Here is a 1322-nt window from a genome sequence, read left to right on the forward strand (position 1 = left end):
TACCCTATTGACCTAATGGCCCTCCCTAAACAATATTGTTTTAAAAAAAACCACATTTTTTTTCGTAGGCTGTCTTATCACAGCATTTCAAATTATTGTTTACAGCAATAGTTATGGGTTAAATATTAACATTTGTGTACAACTAGCCCCCTTCCCCCTACCTGCTAAAACAAAGTCCTTGCAAGTTAAATTTCAAAAACAATAAAGAACAACTTTATTTTATTAGATCCTTGTAGGGAATTATGTAAGTTTTGTAACGAGCCATCAGACAAGAAAATCCGTGCAATATTAAGCGAATAGTGGCGAAAAAAACGTCATATACTGCAGTCTGCTGCATTGTTGGAATTACCGCACCAAGAATGGAGGGGGGCCTGATGACGTGCTCCAGCCTATTGCAGCTAGCGGACCGGATGCGGGCATCTAGGCTTTTAATATCTGTTGGTTTAGACCTCTCCTTCAGACAGGCACTAATTAGTTCCTATAGACGCCACTCGCCACCAGGGCGGCGCTGAGGTGCTCCGCGAGTCCGCTGCGCCAGGGCTGCCGAAGTGTGGAAATGACGTCACTAATACGGCTTATCTTGTCCACATTGTGATTAGGTGTGGAGTGTGGAATCCACACGTAAAAATTTCCACACTTTTTACTTGAAGAGCGTATGCTAGTTAAAATCTAAAAATAAATAATGAAAATTGTTTTACTATTCTATTTTATAAGTCTCACACACAAATATCCATAAAAATAAATAATTAATTTTATCCTTTTTAAGTTGTGGATGCGTTTTGGATGTTTATCAGATGCATAACGCTGACCGTTGATTCATGTGCAAACCAAGACCTAGAATATAAGCTAGATCTTGACCGTACGAACTGGCTGGCGCCAGCGTCAACCAACCTCAGTTACCTACCAAAATTATTTTCAATATGGTTCTCAACAAAATCTACAATTTATTCTTTTTCATAATACTAGAGAGTATTCTTAATTTGCTAGTTTTGATGGTATATTTTCTTGAAAATTTGTGAAATGTATGCATACATTTATACTGCCATTTGGTAGCAAATTATTTTTCAGCGACGCACTTTACAGCTTTACAATACACAATTGCAATTTTTGCATGTGAAAATGATTAATATGTGTGTATAATCAGTTTGGTTATTCTACAACTAACGGTGACAAACTTTTGAAAAAAAAAAACGGGCTTAATGATTTCATAACTGTAATTCGTATAACGTAAGACCTTAGCAAAAATCAGGCCTAGTTTATCAGTATAGATGATAGCGTTCATGATTTCGTTGTCAGTTGATATTGCCATAAATGAATGACTA

Source organism: Macrobrachium nipponense, chromosome 18 (assembly GCF_015104395.2).
Source record: "Macrobrachium nipponense isolate FS-2020 chromosome 18, ASM1510439v2, whole genome shotgun sequence".
Classification (NCBI taxonomy): domain Eukaryota; kingdom Metazoa; phylum Arthropoda; class Malacostraca; order Decapoda; family Palaemonidae; genus Macrobrachium; species Macrobrachium nipponense.